The sequence below is a fragment of the Tripterygium wilfordii genome, chromosome 4 (assembly GCF_013401445.1).
Source record: "Tripterygium wilfordii isolate XIE 37 chromosome 4, ASM1340144v1, whole genome shotgun sequence".
Lineage (NCBI taxonomy): Eukaryota > Viridiplantae > Streptophyta > Magnoliopsida > Celastrales > Celastraceae > Tripterygium > Tripterygium wilfordii.
In genome coordinates this window covers 13,243,490-13,267,253 of record NC_052235.1, presented here as the reverse complement: position 1 = coordinate 13,267,253, position 23,764 = coordinate 13,243,490, and the positions used below count along the sequence as shown (strand labels likewise).

The 23,764-nt window shown below is 43.3% G+C and overlaps 1 non-coding gene and 1 pseudogene across 1 annotated transcript; both read left to right on the top strand.

The window, feature by feature from the left end:
• The first annotated feature begins 4,602 nt into the window (after window positions 1-4,602).
• LOC119998048 lies at window positions 4,603-4,715 on the top strand. Its single transcript, XR_005468174.1, has one exon. It is a non-coding gene; the product is annotated as a small nucleolar RNA snoR98 (small nucleolar RNA).
• Window positions 4,716-5,085: 370 nt separating this feature from the next.
• The window catches only part of LOC119996511, a 29,840-nt pseudogene continuing 11,161 nt past the window's right edge, over window positions 5,086-23,764 (top strand).

The window sequence follows — 23,764 nt, the reverse complement described above, 5'->3', positions numbered from 1 at the left end:
AACTCCCTTCTCAGATTCTGTAGCTTAATGATTACTGTTTTTCCATCACCTTCAAACTCCTTAGCGATGATATCCCAGGCTTCCTTGGCAAAAGTAGCTCGAATGATGCAAGGAAAGATACTTAAACCAACTCCATTCTGCAATCGAGACAAGGCCTTTGCATTTGTCAAACGATTACTCTCCAGTTCCTTCAGCTCAGAGTCCTTCAAACCACTTTCAGATTCAGGTTCCTTGTATCCAATAATAACCATATTCCAGAGACCCTCGGACATGAGAAATGTTCTCATCTTCACTTTCCAAGTCGGATAGTCACTTCCATCAAACACAAGAAGAAACGATAAATTCCTCTCATTAGAAGATGCCATTGTAGAGCACTCTGTCTCAATTAACTTCAAGAACCAGGTCCTGCCTGCTTTGATACCACTGATACAACCTGTATACACAAATCACTCAGAGATGCAACACAGGATTCACATCAACCAATACCCAGTATCTCTAGGTTTTCATTCAGGACAAAATATGCTTTGATAGTAGTCTTTCTCACAACCAGTACTAAACAAAAGAAAGGTTACAACCCTAAAACAAAACACAAATAACATGAAAAGACAAATCAGTCCTTAACCAAGAAAAGACAAAACAGGACATATAAATAAAAGACATAAGACAACCCCAATATACAATTTATCCAACACTCCACTGCGCTCCACGCTGACTATGCCTCCATCAGAGCTAGGGTTGAGTATATCTATTATCTTCTCTTTTTTCTTTTATGGCATATCTCTTCTCTTTTGACAAGTTGGAAGGGTGGGGGAAGTCTTGAGTTGTTAATTAGCAGTGAAACAGCATTAGCAGATGGTTGAGTATGGGTTGTTCGATTTTACTTTTATGGCATATCTTTTATCTTTTGACAACTAAGGTTGAGTATGGGTTGTTTGATTTTACTTTTATGGCATATCTCCTCTTTTCATTACATTTTAATCAAAAAATTTATATATATATATATATATATATATATATATATAACTAGTTAATTGCGTGCTAATCTTGCCCTGTGACTCTTTCTGTGAAAATCTAATGAATGATGATGTTGAATTTGAAAGAACATTGGTATTCTTAAATCTTAATTACGTGGTATTCTTAATTTGATTCCTCTTATTTTGCACATAAATGTCAGAAAATATGACTTCAAATTTGTCGACGACATATGAGAGTGTTAATAATATAGGAACATGGGTTAGGAACCCCCTTGTAATTGAAAAGTTGGCAGGTAGTAGGTTCGAAAAGCTAGTTGGGAGTGATTTCCTTACCCCAACAAAACATAACATGTCATTGTTGTCTGTATTAGTAGAAAATTACAACGAGAGGGATAGGTGTTTCAATTTTAAAGGCATAAATTTAGTTCCAACCCTAAAGGATGTCTTCTATATTACCGGCCTTCAAATTGATGGAAGGCCAATCAATTGTAGTGGGGCGGGGAAGGGAATGGAACCTTGTTCTACTTATTTAGGTAAGATTCATGACAATCCAGAGAAGCCAGACTTAATAAAATTAAGTTGGTTGAGGAAATTTTTTTCGGTTGTTCTCGAAGGCATAGATGTAGATAGTGATGACTTTAAGCCTTATATCCGAGCGTATGTATTGTATATACTTGGCTCGATTGTCTTTCCTTCAAAAAATACTGCTAGGATCCAAGCAAGATACCTAGTTCATATGGAGAAGATTGATGAGATAAAAGACTTTGCTTGGGGAGCTGCTTTTTTATCCTATCTTCACGAATCAAAATCTGTAGCTTAGAAAAAGAAAAAGGATGGAGCATATCCTTACAGTATTGATGGTTCTATCTACTTCTTGATGGTATGTTCCATTTTAAAAACTTTGATTTTCTTTGGCCAATGTTGCTTTCGCTAATTAGTACATATAATCAGTGTTTTGCAACGGAGTACGTACCGAAACTTGCCTCCATCATCACCTTCACTACTACTGGAACTGAGGCTGCTATTCCTAATAAACCAATCCAGTTGCCTCTCATGAAAGAATGGGCAACATTGCCTCAAAAGGTATGCCTCCAGAGTTCCAAAAATAGACGTGAATGGCAAAAGGGTAAAATTATTGAGATACTTGGGAGTTTGAAAGATGAAAATGTAAGTTAAGTAAAAGTACATGCATTTCTTCATTTCAATGTAATTTTACTGTACCAATTTCTGATTTCAAACTTGTGGGTTGATTGGCAGCCGTATAATAGACTTCAAGATCTTGAAGTCTATTATACGAGTCAAGAAAGAGTTTCTCTATCTAAGATAAGTATTATTTGCGAGCACACAGTCGTCCACCATCACCCGGATGCACAACCAAAGCAGTTTGGCTTAGATTCCATTGATCATGATCATTTGACCCAAATAAATGCAGAATATGGTGAACTGCCAGTGGGAGAACAATGGGATAAGAGCTGGCAGATGCTTATAGTGCCTATAGATGGTAATGGTGGTGGTGGTGGTGCTGATTGGGAAAATCATGTTGATGGTGGTGATTATCATTTTTCTGTTGATGGTGATGTTGAAACGGAAGATAATGATCGGGGAGATGATAGACTTAAGGGATGATTATGGTTTGAGATATGATGTTGATGATATGCAGGTGGATAATAATGGAGCTTCCATGCCCACTCCTGTTGCTTACCCCAGTGACCCTATCGTTGCCCCTACCCCCTTGTCATGCACACCTGTGTTACTGGTTTGGGATGTGATGATGATGATATGCATCTCTCTATTGCTGGTTTGCATCTCTCTATTTCTATTTTTGTATTTACATTTTCAGCCTTTGTATTTTTTCCCCAGAAAATGCGTTACGGCCTTTTTTTTTTTGTCCCAGCAAATGCTTGAGGCCCGCAGAGGCCTTCCTTTATGCAGCAGAGAGCGAGCGAGGCAGCGCTGACGGCTTCAACAGCTGGTAGGGCGAACAGTCTTAGGTCAAGGATACTTGGAACGATATATTATGATTATTCAAACGTTCCAGATAAATTTAGGAAAAAGAAAATTATGCAAAAGAAGTAGGGTACCTTATGCTTTATTTCTTGTAATGCTACCATACTCATCAGTTTTGTTTTTGAAAATCCATTTGGTGCCTATGATGTTTATATTTTCTGGTTTGGGCACAAGAGACCACACATCATTTTGAGTACACTAATTTAGTTCTTCTAGCATTTATCCAACAATCATCAGTTAAAGCTTCTTTTGCATTCTTGTGTGATGATTGGATTCTGTCCAGTAGAGTACCTTGAGCAAGGTTACCTCGACGCAGAACGGCTACCCATGAAATCGCTTGCAATGTACCTCTTTTCTATGCATGCAATGTACCGCCTTGTGTTGGCGGCCGTGATTTGCTCAGTTGCCCTTAATTTTGATTTAAATTTCCAAATAAACAGAGAACTTTTAGCTATGTTGTTCATCGATCCACTGCTTCATTTCGTTTTTGCTGTAAAGAACTAAAAATTGAGTCGGATAGTGTGGTTAGGGTTAAAGTAATGAATAAGGCCCTTGCTGGTGTAACCCTAAACGGGCCTTAAGCCCATACTGTTGTACTCCTAAATGGGCCTCAGGCCCGTACCACTGAAGCACATAATGGCCTTAGGCCCTAAACACACTTTGAGGACCATCAATGCCTTAGGCTCTAAACGGACCTAAGCCATTTTGCACTTTAGGGATACGGGTGGTGGGCCCATTTAGGGGTTTAGGATTTTGGGTTCTTATGCAATGATGGGTTTCAAGTATATGGGGCGCGGTAAACAAGTAGAAAGGACGTCTTAGCAAGGAAACTATGATCGGGGTAGGGAAGATCAAGCAATACTCTAACGTTTTTGAAAAACGTCTTAGCAAGGGCAAACAAGAGGTATCTCTCACTCTCGGTTTGTAAATTTTTGTTTCTACTCTCTTATGTCCTTCTGTTGGATTGCTTATAGAATGCGCAGGAAAATGAGACGAAGTAAAAATTTGGAAATTCCAAGTTACTGCTCTCTTATAGGAACCCTTTTTTTGTTCTTGTTGACAAAGTTTGGAAATTTCAAGTGTATTTAATTGATAATCAGTTATGTGTGTCAGGTCAGTTTAAGTGCTTCCGCATTCTTGTTCTCAGAGCTTGTTCAGTACAATCGGACACAGGTTGACAACATTTCTGAGTTAGAACGAAGGTGATCTATCGTTTCTACACTTTTACCTAATTTAATCTTATTGTAAAAAAATGCATCCTTAGTTTAGGGTTATTCCCATATAGTAATGTATCTATAATTACTTTGCCTTATCCATGTTTCTGTTTTTCAAGAGGTTTGTGTCAAGTTCAGTGGACAAAGTTTTTGATCCCAACGATGAAATAGGATTTCAGTGTGTAAAGTTTGTTTGCTATCACTTTTATATTTGCACTCATTTAAGCATAAATGGATAAATGTTGAAGGGTAACTTGGAAAAAGAAAAGGTTGCAGGAATGAGGATATTTTGAATTGGCATAACGCGATCTTTTTCAACTTATCGTGTGAATTTGTTATATCGATTTGTGATATTTCACCTTGTAGCAACTAACCCTATTTTCTGTTTGGAAGGGATATCCTCCTTCATGTCAGATAGCCATCTGCCTCTGGGCATATTTTCTCCAGATACTAAAAAATAGAAGTCAATGCTTGCTCGTCTTTTTATTTGGTACGCAAGTTTGGCTCTTCTGTAACATTTTCTTTCTAACAAAGTTCTTTGGCCTCTGGTTTGTTTTCCCCTGTGAACAAGGATCATTTAGGGACAGGAAGTAGAGAAGTTTTTGCATTTAAAAACTGTGTTCTCTTTTGTTGTTTGCCATTTATTCTCTCTTCAGAAGATTTTTTTTTTTTTCAAATTTTCAATGGACAATGGTAATCTTATCAGTGGAACTGTGAAATTTTTGGTGTTTTTTGCTGTGATGAACCGAATTAACTTCTGCTCATGATTGGCTTGAATTTTTGTCTTGGCGTGTGTGTATATTTCCCTTTTCTTATCTTGTGCTTCTTAAGCCACGTTTATCAGTAGTTGGGCAACTGATGCATGCTTTATATGTTCAGTCATTGCAGGAATGGCACCAGAAGGATCACAGTTTGATGCTCGTCAATATGATAGCAGAATGACTGAACTGTAAGTTTCTTGTTCCTATTCTCTTGACCGTGTGATCTCTCTCTCTCTCTCTCTCTTTCACACACACAAAAGTTTATCCACTAAACTTCTTATTAGATATGAATATTTTATCATTGTTTGAAAAATCAATTGATGCATTCTCTCAACTGATGGACAAGATTTTTTCACTTCATATGATGAGGTCTATGATAGTTTTGATGCAATGGAGTTGCAAGAGAATCTCGAGGGGCATTTATGCGTACGGTAGGTATAGAATGGCTTTCCTTATTGTATTGTCTTCTTTTATGTAAACAATTTCTTTTTGCGATGTAATTTTTAGTTGGCTGAACATACTGATTAGCAATGTAATTGAGTGAATCTTAGATGACTGCCTTTGCTCTCTTAATCTTGTTATTTTGTCTCTTTCCAAATTTTGATAATCATTTTATTCTTGAAAATCTCTGAAGGTTTTGAGAAACCATCTGCAATTCAGCAAAGGGGATTGTTCCATTCTGCAAGGGTCTTGATGTTATTCAACAAGCTCAGTCTGGAACTGGGAAAACGGCAACTTTCTGCTCTGGCATTTTGCAGCAACTTGATTATGATTTGGTTCAATGACAGGCTTTGGTTTTGGCATCCACCAGGGAACTTGCGCAACAGATTGAGAAGGTTATGCGAGCTCTTAGTGATTTTCTTGGTGTGAAGGTTCATGCTTCTGTTGGAGGCACAACTGTTCGAGAGGATCAATGCATTCTTCAATCCGGTGTCCATGTTGTTGTTGGAACTCCTGGTCATGTGTTTGTCATGCTTCGTAGACAGTCCCTTCGCCCTGATTATATTAAAATGTTTGTTTTGGATGAGGCTGATGAAATGCTTTCAAGAGGTTTAAAGGACCAGGTTTTGTCACTCTACTATTATCTCAAATTTGCTTATTCCCAGTCTCAGAGAGTTCTTTAAATGCCGTCATTCGTTTGGTTTATTTGCATTTTCATTTCTTTTTCTGCTTTAATCATGGTGTTTTGTCTGTCAGATCTATGACATTTTCCAGCTGCTACCATCAAAAATTCAAGTCGGTGTGTTCTCTGCAACTATGCCACCTGAAGCTTTAGAGATTACAAGGAAGTTTATGAACAAGCCTGTGAGAATTCTGGTAAAGCGTGATGAGCCCACCCTTGAGGGTATCAAGCAATTTCATGTCAATGTTGACAAGGAAGAGTGGAAGCTTGAAACTCTATGTGATCTCTATGAGACTCTAGCCATCACCCAGAGTGTTATTTTCGTGAACACTCACCCTAAGATAGATTGACTGACTGACAAGATGCAAAGCCGTGACCATACTGTCTCAGCTACTGTCACGCCCCTCTCTCCTAAGATATACCGAAGTATACCTATACCACAGGAACGTGACCGGCAGGGGACACCCCATCCCCCGAACCAGATCCCAAATCTACAACTAAACCCAACAGACATGATAATAATAATAATAAGAACTACCATAATATCCACAAAGTACATCCACCTATGTACATATACAACAGCAGAACAATAAAATATATCTACCCGATACCAAACCGAATAGTATATACAAATACAATACAAAAAGTTCCCACACCCACTAAAGAGTCAGCCCAAGGCTACACACCAGCTCACGCATCCCGCTGCTGACCGCGATCACCTACATCCAACTCACCTGAAAGGGGATAAAGAAGAGGGGTGAGCCACAAAGCTCAGTAGGGCGTAGAGAGGAAACGCCAATATCCATAATTAATAAATCCAGAAATATAATGCATAATATGCAATACAATAAATATACATCCATCAGTAAGTCAACAAAATAGCACAATAGCCGATAAGGCTAAACAACACTGGAACCACCCACACTGGTCTCCAGAAATCCATACACCAATCCAATCAAGTGAAATGGTAGCCAATAAGGCTATCCAACACTATAACCACCACATCAATCTCCAATAATCCATCACACCCCTGGACCCACCCTAATCCCCGTAGGGTGTCTCCCAGTCCAGGTCCACACCGAAACTGGATGAGGATCGGGTATCCCGATAGCATAACCTACACCAGAGGGCGTCCCCTGTGATGCACCCCATCTCAGAAGGTCCACCGGTATATATATCCGGTCTGTATATGTACATATATCATCCATCAGAAATCCATATCTGATCATTTGGGCTCCTATATGGGCCCACAATCCACATCCACATCCACATCCATATCCACATCCACAGCCACATCCACATCCAACACCTCCAATCACCTCACTCTCAGAAAACATACCAACAGTGATATATATAACAGGGAATATAAATCAACATGCAAACAGGTCGTATTTCCACCCCCGGAAACCGACAAAACCATAATATCACCAGAGTCTGTAAACCGGAACTCTAAAGTCACATGCAAGAGTAAGGAAACCCCTACCTGGAAATCAGGGTGCTAAAACCAAGCACGCGTCCTTGACAAACCCCTAACTCCAAAAGTTAACCCGCTCCGAATCTCAATCGTGACCACCGTCTACACCGAAAAACACGATATATGAAAATACTGTAAAAATACGGTCGGTCAACTATGGTCATTGGCCAAATAATAACGGTCAAAGTCAACGTCCAAATAGTAACGGTCAAAGTCAACAACCAAATAGTAACCGAGTCAAATAGTACCGAATCGGGTCAAACCGGGTCAAATAGTACCCAGTCGAGTCAACTCGGCCTGACTCGATCGGTCAACTCGCCGGAAACCCATTTAACCCCATCGCCGGCGATCCGACCACCCAAACCTGTCAAATCTTATATCAAATTAAAGAACTCGATGAGATTAACTCATAGGTACCTGAAACAAGCCAAACCGTCTCCGGAATCGGCCAAAAGAAATGCGAGGAAATAGGAACTTCAAACTCCGATATCTCCCTAACCACAACTCCGATCGACGTGATTCAAGTTGGGTTATACTCATCTCATCAATACGCTTCTTTTGATACCGGTGGTGTCGCTCACCGTCGCCGGACTCAGAAAATGAATAGTAAAGAGAATGCATGGGAGAGAGAAAAGGAAGAAGAGAGAGAAAAAAAAACGCGTAAGAATTGTTTTATTTTAATTTTTCTTTTATAATATATTTGACTTACCAAAACACCCATCTGTCAAAAACACCCCTAACTAAATTGTTATAATTAACTTCAAAAATTCATAACAAATCAAATTTAAATCCGATTTAAGTAATTCTTACTTTAAAAATTTTCCTTTAAAATTCCCCATTTATTATAAATATTTCTATAATTTTATCACAATTTAATTTTTACTCCTTCAAATACCGGTTCACCAACACAGAGGTTCCCTCCACCTCAACCACCACGAGAAGATACTATGAATAGTGTAAAATTAGACCAGGATATTACATCCTTCCCCCCTTAAGAAAATTTCGTCCCCGAAATTAAATCATACGTAGGTAGTAAATAAATCCGGAAATCTAATCTGCATATCCGACTCCAACTCCCAAGTCGTCTCCTCCACTCCATAATGTTGGCATATCACCTTAACCAAGGGTATGGTCTTCGACCGTAGTCGCCTCTCCTGTCTATCCGCAATCCTAATAGGACGTGTCTCAAAAGTAGCATCCTCACCAATCTCCAAGGTAGACCAATCTAATATATGAGAAGGGTCCCTACGGTACCTCCGTAACATAGACACATGAAATACCCCATGTACTCCTGACAACTGTGGGGGTAATGTTAATCGATAAGCTACCGTCCCCACCCTTTCCAAAATCTCAAATGGCCCTATAAATCTAGGGGCTAACTTCCCCACTCTCCCAAACCTCTGTACTCCTCTACGAGGACTAACCCTCAGGAAAACATGATCCCCCACCTGAAACTCTAGAGGTCTACGTCTCCTATCCGCGTATTTCTTCTGACGTGACTGAGCTGTCAGAAGCCGCTGTCGAATCACTGTCACCACCTCAGTAGTCTACTGCACCATCTCTGGACCCAATAATGGTCTATCTCCAACCTCTGACCAACACAACGGTGATCTACAAGGTCTCCCATATAATGTCTCAAACGGTGCCATCTGAATACTACTCTGATAGCTATTATTGTACACAAACTCCACTAAAGGAATATGAGTCTCCCAATCTCCTCGAAAGTCTATCGCACAAGCCCGAAGCATATCCTCCAGAATCTGAATAGTCCGCTCACTCTGCCCATCAGTCTGAGGATAAAAAGCTGTACCGAAGTTCAGTTTCGTCCCCAGAGTATCCTGAAAACTGCCCCAAAACCGTGAAGTAAATCTGGGATCTCGATCAGATACAATACTCAACGGTACCCCATGCAATCGGACTATCTCTCGTACATATAATCTCGTCAACGACTCAATCGAATCTGTCTGACAAATAGGCATAAAATGAGCTGTCTTTGTCAACCGATCCACAACAACGCAAACCGCATCATGTCTCCGCGGAGTCATAGGTAAACCCATCACAAAGTCCGTAGTGATATGCTCCCACTTCCATTCAGGTAATGGAAGCGGTTGCAATAATCCAGCAGGTCGCCGATGCTCTGCCTTTACCTGCTGACAGGTAAGACATCGAGTCACAGTCTGTGCCACATCTCTCTTCATGCCACTCCACCAATACTGCCTCCGTAAATCACGATACATCTTAGTACCACCAGGATGCATCGCAAATCGTGAGTAATGTGCCTCCTGAAGTATTTCCTCTCGTAACTCAGTGTCCTCTGGGACCACTAATCTGCCCCTGAATCTGACTCCACCATCAGTGCCTCTAGTCCATCCCTCCATATCCTCAATGTCATCAAATAGTGCATTCCCCAACTGTGCATCCAACCCCCTCTGTACCAGGGTCGGACTAGCAATCAAACTCCGTAAACTCAGCACATCTCCACACTCCTCCATATCTAGTCGATACTGACTAAATGTATCCACCAACCCAAACTCCTGAATAGCCAACCGAACTGCAATCAATCTCCTACTCAAGGCGTCAGCCACCACATTGGCCTTGCCCGAATGATACTGTAAAGTAAAATCAAAATCCTCAAGATACTCCATCCATCTACGCTGTCTTTGGTTTAGATCCCTCTGAGTAAACAAGTACCAAAGACTCATGTGATCTGAGAATACCTCAAACCTCTCTCCATAAAGATAATATCTCCACTGCTTAAGTGCGAACACTACTGCAGCCAACTCCAAATCATGCACAGGATAATTCCTCTCGTGCGGCTTCAACAAATGTGAAGCATACTCAACCACTCCCTCCTGCTGCATCAACGCACAACCCAAACCAACTCCTGAAGCATCACAATATACCTGATAACCAATACCCCTGTCGGGTATCACCAACACTGGAGGTGAAGTGAGTCGAGTCTTCAACTCCTGGAAAGCCTGCTCACACACATGGTCCACACAAATGGAGTATCCTTCCGAGTCAACTGTGTCATCGGTGCTGCAATCCGCGAGAACTCCTCAATAAAACGCCGATAGTAACCTGCTAATCCCAGGAAACTGCGAATCTCTCCTACATTCTTCGGTCTCCTCCATGCCACCACTTCCTCTACTTTCGCTGGATCCACCGCTATACCCTCCTGAGAAATCACATGCCCTAAAAATCTCACCTGAGTCACCCAAAATTCACATTTACTCAGCTTGGCATACAATCTATGCTCTCTGAGCGTCCGCAACACAATCTCCAAGTGTCTAATGTGATCCTCCTCAGTGGCTGAATAAACCAATATATCATCAATGAACACAATCACAAACTGATCCAGATACGGTCTAAACACCCTGTGCATCAAATCCATAAACGCTGCAGGTGCATTGGTTAACCCAAATGGCATAACCAAGTACTCATAATGGCCAAACCGTGTGTGAAATGCTGTCTTTGAAATATCCTCCTCTCTGATCCTCAACCGATGGTACCTCGATCTGAGATCAAGCTTGGAGTAATAATGACTACCTCTCAACTGATCAAACAAATCATTAATCCTCGGCAATGGATATTTGTTTTTTACAGTCACCCTGTTCAGCTGCAGGTAGTCCACACACATACGCATCGTACCATCCTTCTTTTTCACAAACAAAACAGGTGCTCCCCAAGGTGAAGTGCTCGGTCTGATAAATCCCAACTTCTGTAAATCTGTCAACTGAGTGTTCAACTCCTTCAGCTCTGCTGGTGCCATCCTCTACGGTGGTATAGAAATCGGATCTGTACCCGGGTACAACTCAGTCACAAACTCAATCTCCCTCTGCGGTGGTAACCCCGGTAAATCATCAGGAAAAACATCCATATAATGCTCCACAACCGGTATAGGGTTCGAAGAATCTCCCCTAGACGCTGAAGTGTTCGAAGAATCTCCCCTAGACGCTGAAGTAATCAAACCCGCTATAACACAATCGGTGTACTGAGGATTATCTAGAAAATGTGGACACGGAAGAAATCTCGCCCTACGAAATCTAACCCTCCCCGTAGGTGTGGTCAGTGTAATCCTCCTCTCAGCACACTCTATAATCGCCTCATACTCAGTCAACCAATCCCATCCAAGAATAACATCAAAATCAGTAAATGGCATCACAAACAGATCTGCTCTAAACTCATGATCTGCGAAGCTAAATACACAGTCCCTACAGACACCACTAATCACGGTACCTGATCCTAGGGGTGAATCAACTATAAATCTCCTCGTCACTCCCATAATCTCCAAACCCAATGTCTCAGCAAATGATGCAGAAATAAATGAATACGTAGCACCAGTGTCAAACAAAACACGTGCCCAAGAACTGAATAAGAGAAACCTACCTCCCAAGTGATCTCGCTCTGCTGGAACCACATCAGGCCTGAGTGCATACACTCCACCTCTCTGAACCTACTGCTGCTGCTGTTGCCCCCGAGTCTCAATCCTCTGCCTGTGCTGACTGCTCTCGCCAGAAGCAGAAGCAGAACTTTCAAGCTTCCTCTTGTGAATCTCCCAATAATCCTTAATTTCCACTAAAGTCCTCTCCACTCCGAGTGCCTTATCAATACACTCACGATAGGTGGTGATATTCTGAGCTGCCAAATGAGGTGAAATCCGTTGCGACAATCCTCTCCTAAATCTCAGTATCTTCTTTTCCTCTGTGCAAATGTACTCCTCTCCATATCGCCCTAACTCCTCAAAACGGGCCTGATATTGTGTCACTGTCATGTCCGGAGACTGAATCAACTCAAGAAACTCTTTAGCTTTAGCAACACGCACTGTCTGTGGTACATACTGTGCCAGAAAGCAGTCTCAAACTCTGCCCAGGGCATACCCTCTCTGCCCCGACTGACTGTCATCACCTCTCACCATGTAAAAGCATCCCCCTCCAGAAACTCCGCAGCTAGTAAAGCCCTCCTCTCCTCAGGAATCCGCAAGGAAGTCATCTTCCTACGTAATTGGCGAACCCACTCCTCTGCTGCCACTGGATCTATCACTCCCCTATAAATCGGAGGATTCGTCTTTGGTAACTCTACTAGCTCCTTGATCGACGTATCAATCACCAAAGGAGCTACCTGTGCCTCCACAATCTGTCCTACACCCTCCTGTAACTCACCCAAAGCCAGAACCTGTGCTGGAACCTCAACAGGAGCCTGTAATGCAACTGGGACTGGAGCAGTCATCTGTGTCACAAGTCCTGTAACAGTCTCCCCAAGAGCTCGTACCAACTCAGTAACATCCCGAACCTCCTGTCGTAAAGTAGTAACTACAGCCCCTACCCCCTGTGGTGCTAGATATCCCTCATGATCCTCCCTAATATCGTCTACTGGATCTATATTCACTCGCCGACTGCCCCCCACTTCTCCCACGTCTTCCACCCCTACCACGTCTCGCACCCCTACCTCTCCGTCCTCGCCCCCGCTCTAATGGAGCCACCTCAGGCATACCCACCTCATCTCCCCCTGAGGCTCATCCGCCTCATGTTCTCCTCTACCACGTCCATGTCCTCGCACCCGAGTACTAGGTGTCAACCATATCTGAAAAATATAACACACGTATACATAAATTTAAAGCAGGAAACACCAAAAATAAAAACTCACCAGGTCAGCCGGGAAACGCATGATGTGTAGCCAACAAAATAACCTAGGTAACCTAACCACTGTAAGTTTCTAAACCTACAGCTCCGATACCAAACTGTCACGCCCCTCTCTCCTAAGATATACCGAAGTATACCTATACCACAGGAACGTGACCGGCAGGGGACACCCCATCCCCCGAACCATATCCCAACCAGATCCCAAATCTACAACTAAACCCAACAGACATGATAATAATAATAATAAGAACTACCATAATAGCCACAAAGTACATCCACCTATGTACATATACAACAGCAGAACAATAAAATATATCTACCCTGTCATATCCTGATCTAATTTTACACTATTCATAGTATCTTATCGTGGTGGTTGAGGTGGAGTGAACCTCTGTGTTGGTGAATCGGTATTTGAAGAGAATAAAATTAAAGTGTGAATAGATATTTTAATAAATGGGGAATTTTAAAAGAAAATTTTTGGAGTAAAAATTACTTAAATCAGATTTAAATTTGATTTGTTATGAATTTTGAAGTAAATTGTAACAATTTAGTTGGGGGTGTTTTTGACAGGTGGGTGTTTTTGATAAGTCAAAGTTGTTATAAAAGAAAACTTAAAATAAAATAAATAAAATAAAATAAAAATTCTTACGCATTTTCTTCTCTTCTTCCTTTTCTCTCTCCCGTACATCTTCGTTACTATTCATTTTCTGAGTTCGACGACGGTGAGCGACACCACCGGTGTCAAAAGAAGCGTATTGACGAGACGAGTCTAACCCAACTTGAATCACGTCGATCGGAGTTGTGATTAGGGAGATATCGGAGTTTGAAGTTCCGATTTCCTCGGATTTCTTTTGGTCGATCCGGCCGATTCTGGCAACGGTTTGACGTGTTTCAGGTACCTATGAGTTTATCTCATCGAGTTCTTCAATTTGATATAAGATTTGACAGGTTTGGGTGGTTGGATCGCCGGCGATGGGGTTAAATGGGTTTCCGACGAGTTGACCGAGTCAGGCCGAGTTGACTCGGTTGACCGGCGAGTTGACTCGGCTGACCGGCGAGTTGACTCGGCTGGGTACTATTTGACCCGGTCGGGTACTATTTGACCCGGTTCGGTACTATTTGGACCCGGTTACTATTTGACTGCTGACTTTGACTCGGTTACTATTTATACGTTGACTTTGACCAGTACTATTTGGCCGTTGACCATAGTTGACCGACCGTATTTTTACAGTATTTACATATATTGTGTTTTTCGGTGTAGACGGTGGTCACGGTTCAGATTCGGAGCGGGTTAACTTTTGGAGTTAGGGGTTGTCTGGGACGCGTGCTTGGTTTTAGCACTCTGATTTCCAGGTAGGGGTTTCCTTACTCTTGCATGTGACTTTAGAGTTCCGGTTTACGGACTCTGGTGATATTATGGTTTTGTCGGTTTCCGGGGGTGGAAATACGACCTATTTGCATGTTGATTTATATTCCCTGTTATATATATCACTGATGGTATGTTTTCTGAGAGTGAGGTGATTGGAGGTGTGGATGTGGATGTGGATTGTGGGCCCATATAGGCGCCCAAATGATCAGATATGGATTTCTGATGGATGATATATATACATATACAGACCGGATATATACCGGTGGACCGTCTGAGATGGGGTGCATCACAGGGGACGCCCTCTGGTGTAGGCTATGCTATCGGGATACCCGATCCTCATCCAGTTTCGGTGTGGACCTGGATTGGGAGACACCCTACGGGGATTAGGGTGGGTCCAGGGGTGTGATGGATTGTTGGAGATTGATGTGGTGATTACAGTGTTGGATAGCCTTATCGGCTACCATTTCACTTGATTGGATTGGTGTATGGATTTCTGGAGACCAGTGTTGGTGGTTCCAGTGTTGCTTAGCCTTATCGGCTATTGTGCTATTTGGTTGACTTACTGATGGATGTATATTTCCTGTATTGCATACTATGCATTTCATTTCTGGATTTATCATTATTATTTATGGATATTGGCGTTTCCTCTCTACGCCCTACTGAGCTTTGTGGCTCACCCCTCTTCTTTATTCCCTTTCAGGTGAGTTGGATGTAGGTGATGGCGGTCAGCAGCGGGATGCGTGAGCTGGTGTGTAGCATTGGGCTGACTCTTTAGTGGGTGTGGGAACTTTTGTATTGTATTTGTATATATACTATATGGTTTGGTATCGGGTAGATATGTTTTATTATTCCGCTATTGTATATGTATACAGGTGGATGTACCTTGTGGATAGTATGGTAGTTCTTCATATTATTATTATTATGTCTGTTGGGTTTAGTTGTAGATTTGGGATCTGGTTCGGGGGATGGGGTGTCCCCTGCCGGTCACGTGCCTGTGGTTTAGGTATACTTCGGTATATCTTAGGAGAGAGGGGCGTGACATACCCGATACCAAACCGTATAGTATATACAAATACAATACAAAAAGTTCCCACACCCACTAAAGAGTCAGCCCAAGGCTACACACCAGCTCACGCATCCCGCTGCTGACCGCCATCACCTACATCCAACTCACCTGAAAGGGGATAAAGAAGAGGGGTGAGCCACAAAGCTCAGTAGGGCGTAGAGAGGAAACGCCAATATCCATAATTAATAAATCCAGAAATATAATGCATAATATGCAATACAGTAAATATACATCCATCAGTAAGTCAACAAAATAGCACAATAGCCGATAAGGCTAAACAACACTGGAACCACCCACACTGGTCTCCAGAAATCCATACACCAATCCAATCAAGTGAAATGGTAGCCGATAAGGCTATCCAACACTATAACCACCACATCAATCTCCAATAATCCATCACACCCCTGGACCCACCCTAATCCCTGTAGGGTGTCTCCCAGTCCAGGTCCACACCGAAACTGGATGAGGATCGGGTATGCGAGGTCGGGGGATCGATTCTTGGTACCAACAACCTACCCTACTGAGTGCATTGGGGAGAGGGGTTGGGGGTAGCGGCCCATGGGCCCGGCTTGGGTGACCCTGCTGAGTGCATGGGGGTCTGGGCCGTTACATAAAAACTACCTTTTTATAGCGGTCCTCCATGCACTCAGCAGGGACCCCGCCAGATCCATGGATCAGACAGCCCAACCCCTCACCCAATGCACTCAACAGGTAGGTTGTTGAAGATAGGAGTCGAACTCACTTAAGCAGTGGAGATATTATCTTTACGGAGAGAGGTTTGAGGTATTCTCGGATCACAAGAGTCTTCGGTACTTGTTTACTCAGAGAGATTTAAACCAAAGACAGCGTAGATGGATGGAGTATCTTGAGGACTTTGATTTTACCTTACAGTATCATCCAGGCAAGGCCAACGTGGTGGCTGACGCCTTGAGTAGGAGATTGATTGCAGCTCGGTTGGCTATTCAGGAGTTTGGGTTGGTGGATACACTTAGTCAGTATCGACTAGATGTGGAGGAGCGTAGAGATGTACTGAGTTTACGGAGTTTGATTGCTCGTCCGACCCTGGTACAGAGGGTGTTGGATGCACAGTTGGGGGATGCATTATTTGATGACATTGAGGATATGGAGGGATGGGTTAGAGGCACTGATGGTGGAGTTAGATTCAGGGGCAGATTAGTGGTTCCAGAGGACACTGAGTTACGCGAGGAGATACTTCAGGAGGCACATTACTCACGATTTGCGATGCATCCTGGTGCTACTAAGATGTATCGAGATTTACGGAGGCAGTATTGGTGGAGTGGCATGAAGAGAGATGTGGCGCAGACTGTGACTCGATGTCTTACCTGTCAGCAGGTAAAGGCAGAGCATCGACGACCTGCTCGATTATTGCAACCGCTTCCATTACCTGAATGGAAGTGGGAGCATATCACTATGGATTTTGTGATGGGTTTACCTATGACTCCGCGGAGACATGAAGCGGTTTGGGTTGTTGTGGATCGGTTGACAAAGACAGCTCATTTTATGCCTATTTGTCAGACAGATTCGATTGAGTTATTGACGAGATTATATGTACGAGAGATAGTCCGATTGCATGGGGTACTGTTGAGTATTGTATCTGATCGAGATCCCAGATTTACTTCACGGTTTTGGGGCAGTTTTCAGGATACTCTGGGGACGAAACTGAACTTCGGTACAGCTTTTCATCCTCAGACTGATGGGCAGAGTGAGCGGACTATTCAGATTCTGGAGGATATGCTTCGAGCTTGTGCAATAGACTTTCGAGGAGATTGGGAGACTCATATTCCTTTAGTGGAGTTTGTGTACAATAATAGCTATCAGAGTAGTATTCAGATGGCACCGTTTGAGGCATTATATGGGAGACCTTGTAGATCACCGTTGTGTTGGTCAGAGGTTGGAGATAGACCATTATTGGGTCCAGAGATGGTGCAGCAGACTACTGAGGTGGTGACAGTGATTCGACAGCGGCTTCTGACAGCTCAGTCACGTCAGAAGAGTTACGCGGATATGAGACGTAGACCTCTAGAGTTTCAGGTGGGAGGATCATGTTTTCCTGAGGGTTAGTCCTCATAGAGGAGTACAGAGGTTTGGGAGAGCGGGGAAGTTAGCCCCTAGATTTATAGGGCCATTTGAGATTTTGGAAATGGTGGGAACGGTAGCTTATCGATTAGTTGTCAGGAGTACATGGGGTATTTCATGTGTCTATGTTACGGAGGTACCATAGGGACCCTTCTCATATATTAGATTGGTCTACCTTGGAGATTGGTGAGGACGCTACTTTTGAGACATGTCCTATTAGGATTGCGGATAGACAGGAGAGGCGACTACGGTCGAAGACCATACCCTTGGTTAAGGTGATATGGCAACATTATGGAGTGGAGGAGACGACTTGGGAGTTGGAGTCGGATATGCAGACTAGATTTCCGGATTTATTTACTACCTACGTATGATTTAATTTCGGGGACGAAATTTTCTTAAGGGGGGAAGGATGTAATATCCTGGTCTAATTTTACACTATTCATAGTATCTTCTCGTGGTGATTGTGGTGGAAGGAACCTCTGTGTTGGTGAACCGGTGTTTGAAGAGAATAAAAATTTAAAATCACAATAAAAATATTTTTAATAAATGGGGAATTTTAAAAGAAAATTTTTGGAGTAAGAATTATTTAAGTCGGATTTAAATTGGGTTTATTATGAATTTTTGAAGTTAATTATAACAATTTCGTTAGGGGTGTTGTTGGACAGGTTGGAGTTTTTGTAAGTGAAAAATATTATAAATAAATAAAAAAGAAAAAAAAACATCTCACGTGATTTTTTTTCTTCTTTTTCTCTCTCCCACATTTTTTTTCTCTCCTTCACGGTTACCGGTGATTTTCCGATTCCGGTGACGGTGAACGACACCACCGGTATCAAAAGAAGCGTATTGACGAGAGGAGTGTAACCCAACTTGAATCACGTCGATCGGAGTTGTGGTTAGGGAGATATCGGAGTTTGAAGTTCCGATTTGCTCGGATTTCTTTTGGTCGATCCGGCCGATTCCGGTGACGGTTTGACGTGTTTCAGGTACCTATGAGTTTATATCATCGAGTTCTTCAATTTGATATACGATTTGGCAGGTTTGGGTGGTCGGATCTCCGACGATGGAGTTAAATGGGTTTCCGGCGAGTTGACCGAGTCATACCGAGTTGACTCGGTTGACCGGCGAGTTGACTCGGCTGGGTACTATTTGACCCGGTTTTGTTTGACACTCTCTCTCTCTCTCAATTAGAAGAATATGAAAAGGAAGCAGGTGAGAAAAACACGCTTCGATCAACCCTTAGGAGGAGATGTCGAAGAACGGAACGGGCGAGACGAGCGGGGTGGTGCAGCCCCAACCACAGCCACAAGAGCAAAGGAAGTCGACACGGGAGCGGGAGGCAGGAGACAGAGTCTATACCCTTGAGACGAGACCCGAGATGGTTGCAAGCGTGTTAGACCGTGTCCTCGAGGCGAGGGAGACCCAGAGACTTTCGAAGAGTTCCGCGAGGACATACATGAGGGCGACAGTCGGGTCATTGCAAGAAGAGATCCAGTTTACAGAGGAGATGCCAGGGGCGGTTTCTGTTCAAGGAAGTTTCTAAGGGGGAAGGCTTTCTTGCCTTTGCTTTCTTTCTTAGTCCGGAGTTTTTCTTCTTGACTATTGCGTGGGATTGGGTTTTCCACTATTCATTGATGATATATTGGTTTATTCAGCCACTGAGGAGGATCACATTAGACACTTGGAGATTGTGTTGCGGACGCTCAGAGAGCATAGATTGTATGCCAAGCTGAGTAAAGCCCTCCTCTCCTCAGGAATCCGCAAGGAAGTCATCTTCCTACGTAATTGGCGAACCTACGTGCCTATGACTTCGTTTCTCAAGAAATCCGTGCAGCGGAAGATCCCGAATTTGAGACTTTCTACACCAAAAATATTCTTTTAAACGAAGGTATTCGTGCTTGGATGGCGGCTCAAGATCAGCCTCATGAAAACCTTATATTCCCTGAGGAGGTTCTACCCCGTGGAAACGCTCTTTAATGGAACTTTAGCTTTAGCTGGTCGTGACCAAGAAAGCACCGGGTTCGCTTGGTGGGCCGGGAATGCCCGACTTATCAATTTATCTGGTAAACTGCTGGGGGCTCATGTAGCACATGCCGGATTAATCGTATTCTGGGCCGGCGCAATGAACTTATTTGAAGTGGCTCATTTTGTACCAGAGAAGCCTATGTATGAACAAGGATGAATATAACTTCCCCACCTAGCTACTCTAGGTTGGGGGGTAGGTGGGGAAGTTATAGACACCTTTCCATACTTTGTACATAGGTGGATGTACCACACAACTAATGTCTTCCATGACTTGGATATCTGACCTGTCTTGCTTTGTCAGCAGCTTTATCCAAAAAGACTTCTGGAGCAAAGGGGCCTGCGGAATCTTCTAAGAAGACAGTGCCTCCGAAGCAAAGCAAAGAGTCAGTTTGCTTTCAACATGCCTTCGACGTCTCTATGTCTCTGTTGTCTAACAAACTTTCTTCTGTTTATTGCAGGAATATCTTAGGCAAAAGAAAGCTGCAAAAGGAAAAGGGGCTCTTTCCTCGAAATCCCCAGAAGTCAAAATCAACGGAGCAGGAACGCTGAAGCCAAAAGCAGCTTTCTCTCCTTTCCTTAGTTGACAGCTTGTGTTTCCGTTCCCTGGATGAGATCAAGGATTCTTTCCATCGGATTAGTAACAGTCCGTTCTCCAAAGGACTAACTCAAAAGGGCAAAAGCATGACTTCCTTAAGGATAGAGACCGGGGGGGAATGTTGGTCAGTTGCTTCGAGTTCAAATAGCAACTTCCTGTTTTGATATCTAGAATCTCATTCAATCAAAGTCCTAAAATCGAAAGGAAGTAGTCCCTTCGTGAGCTTTCAGTGCGTAAAGGTTAGTTCAAAGCACGAAAGCACACCTCCCTCACTTCGTACTTCGTGGGCAGGGGAGGTAAACTATCTTTACTAACCCCGGGTTCAGTTAGAGTTTAATACTTGCTCATGCGTGGACTGTTCTTTTCCCTGAGGAGGACAGCTTACAGAGTTATATGAATAGTAAGGCTTATGCCGAAGTGCACCGACTCCTTTCTTCACTCGAAAAGCGAAAAAGTGCGTTTTCCTCGCCCTACCTCTAACTCCTTCTAGCTGTTTCGATTCCTTGGAGTTGAATGGTGAGCCTGCTGGTGTAAGTGAAATACATGGGATTGGTCGACTTATTACTTCCCCCTTCTCTCTTTGGGATGCTGCTTCCTGTAAGCAAGGAGTGTATCAATTGGTTGATTAGTGGTAATTCAATTAAGCAGTCTGGTAAGTCTCTGTTCTTTTTCCGACAGAGGAGTGAATGCATGGGAGAGATTAAATTAACTATTCATATGCCTCTCGAAATATCAATTCTGAATGGACATCTTCGATGAGAAGGAATTGGCCAGCTTTTAAAGGGAAGTCAGTTGAATTATTTTATCTTTATAGATTTATAATAAAAAGAAAAGTAGCTGCACATTCATGCCCAGAGTAGGCAGCTATTGAATCAGATCTTCTCCTAGCCGGTCTTTCTGGTCTTGTTGGTGTGATCGTATCCAGTGCTTGATGCAATAGAAGCTGCTCTCGTAACCGTTGCTTGGCTCTTTCCTGTTGATGCGACGGTAACTCGAGATAAAATATCTTAAAATAATAGAAGAAAGCTCTTTGCCTAGTTTCGGATCGTACCGTAGAAAGCACTACTTCCGACTTGAATCATCTAGTTGCGTGTACTTTATCAACTTTTTATTCGATATTTCGTTGGTGTTCAGTGTACCGCACCGTGTGCAGCCTATGCGAAGCAAGCCGACACTGGGTAAGACCTAAACCACTAATTCCGTCTAATCGGCTTGGCCTATCTCCAGGTATTCCCTAAAAAAAAGAATGTCATCCAGCTCCCTCACTCTTTCTGCCATCTAGCTCAACGGTATCTGGTTCAATGTTCGCTAATGTCTTTCGTTCGATGTGGTATTTTGATGTTAGGATGAAGATTCAATCCGAAAGAACTACCTATAGCTTAAGCCCAATTATTCATTGTCTATTTAGTCTTACGCTGATTCAAAAGCAGCTACCATTCCTCCAAGAGAAGAAATGGCACCAACATCGGTCACTGAAGGAGCTATCCTCCCCGGCAACAGAGTTGGATAGACGCCATGAAGCGTCCCCGGTCCCTAGGGAGGGCTTTCCGAGACCAATGCCTATATTCTAACTTTCCCTCTCTCTGGCAGCAGCTATTGAAATAGAAGTTGGTGAAATCTACGATCGATTTCAGCTATCTGGGGCAGTCAAAGAGGCATTCCGTCTTTACTCCGGCTTTCCTATATGATGCCCTACTTTCCCGGTTTTCTGTGAATCCCGGGGTTGGTATACTATGCCTTTTCGTTCTCATTCTGGTTCTGGCTGTTTACCTTCACTAATGATTTGATTTTTGATCCTCTACCGAAGTCACACCTTCCCAAGATCAATTCAAGTAGAAAAGGTGGGTATTCCCTTATTATAGCACGAAGAGGTGAGAGCATCCCTACCTCTAATGGTTTCTTGAACTGACCGAAAGTCCTGTTTTCCTGCTTAAGGAGGGGCCCTCTAGGAGGTTTTCTATACCTCTTCTCTTCGTCCCTGGCTTTTCTTCCTTCTACCTTTGTTACTTACTTTGTTACACCGTACCTGCTCAGCTGCTCTCCATAGCTCCTCCCCCGTCTTTCGCCCTTGCCCTGCTTTTCCAGGAAACCCGGGATTTTTGTCCTCAATCCGATGAGAAGGTGCTGGCGCTGCTGTTGGCCCTGAAGTTAAAGAATGCGAGTTTTCGCCCTGCCCCCTTCTCTAAGACAGATGCCTAAAGGAAGATTGCCTAAGTGAAGTCCTTTCCTTGTAGCACCCTTTCTCTTGCTAGCACCGTAGCCCTTGTAGTACCCTTTCCTTTCGCTTCAAATGCCCCACCCAGCTTCTATTCAAACTCTTTCCGCGGGAGATTTCCTATGACATTCTTTCTCTCTGAAAGAAGCTATTCCTAGAGCTAGAGGCACTTAACTAATAACAATTGAAATCGGACAAGTTTCCCCGGGATTTTCCCCCATCTAACTTCAGTAAAGCTAGTCCCGCGCCAACAGATACAAGAGCTAAGGCTGCCCTCGCTAGTTCCACTTTTAGCTCGGTTGCCCTTTTTATTTGTTGATAGGGGGGGGAGTTTCACCTTCTCGTCTTAGGGTGTTTAAACTCGTATTAGGACAGCGCCAAGAACGGGTTTACCTTCTCGAATTAGGTAGGGCAAAGCAGCTGGAGCTGGGCCAAGAACTCTTCGAACTGTTCTAACTCCGGCTTGAGCTCGGGCGGCTGCTGTTGAAATTTCATTTCTATTTCTCTCCACGGGAACAGCTGATTGAATCTCCGAGCGAGTAGGACTCCCGGGTTCAAGGGTTTGAGTTACTGGTGCTTGATCGACGTATCAATCACCAAAGGAGCTACCTGTGCCTCCACAATCTGTCCTACACCCTCCTGTAACTCACCCAAAGCCAGAACCTGTGCTGGAACCTCAACAGGAGCCTGTAATGCAACTGGGACTGGAGCAGTCATCTGTGTCACAAGTCCTGTAACAGTCTCCCCAAGAGCTCGTACCAACTCAGTAACATCCCGAACCTCCTGTCGTAAAGTAGTAACTACAGCCCCTACCCCCTGTGGTGCTAGATATCCCTCATGATCCTCCCTAATATCGTCTACTGGATCTATATTCACTCGTTGACTACCCCCCACTTCTCCCACGTCTTCCACCCCTACCACGTCTCGCACCCCTACCTCTCCGTCCTCGCCCCCGCTCTAATGGAGCCACCTCAGGCATATCCACCTCATCTCCCCCTGAGGCTCATCCGCCTCATGTTCTCCTCTACCACGTCCATGTCCTCTGTTGGGTCTAAATTAACCTTACTAGCAAGTGTACTAGTCGGCGACTACAGTACAATGATAAGCAAGGATCGAATCCACAGGGACGGTGTTATATCTAATCCAAATGTATATTTGTATGTACGTATGGACAATGCAAACAAAAGTAAAGTTCAACTCAAGAT